Genomic DNA, 206 nt, shown 5'->3' with positions numbered 1-206 from the left:
GGGTGGGAGGGGAGGCGAATCGGCCCTGGCATGTGCGCTCTGCCTCTCCCCTGCACTGTAGCACGTCTGTCTGTTAACTAGTGACCGGGGTTCTCGGGCAGTCGGTCATCAGTGCGGACGGAGCCCTTGCAGGAGACAGGCTTTCTCCAACCATCCCATTGGCCCAGTGGGAGAACCTATCTCCTCCAGCTGAACCCTAAAGGAAT

General features: G+C 60.2%; 1 protein-coding gene across 1 annotated transcript in view; it reads right to left on the bottom strand.

Moving 5' to 3' along the window:
- QRICH2 (glutamine rich 2) overlaps positions 1-206 on the bottom strand; it is a 33142-nt gene that overhangs the window by 8220 nt on the left and 24716 nt on the right. The window lies entirely within an intron of this gene.

The sequence above is a fragment of the Tupaia chinensis genome, unplaced genomic scaffold (assembly GCF_000334495.1).
Source record: "Tupaia chinensis unplaced genomic scaffold, TupChi_1.0 Scaffold000159_1, whole genome shotgun sequence".
Classification (NCBI taxonomy): domain Eukaryota; kingdom Metazoa; phylum Chordata; class Mammalia; order Scandentia; family Tupaiidae; genus Tupaia; species Tupaia belangeri.
Note: the sequence above shows the minus strand (reverse complement) of the source record. Positions and strands in the feature narration are given on the sequence as shown.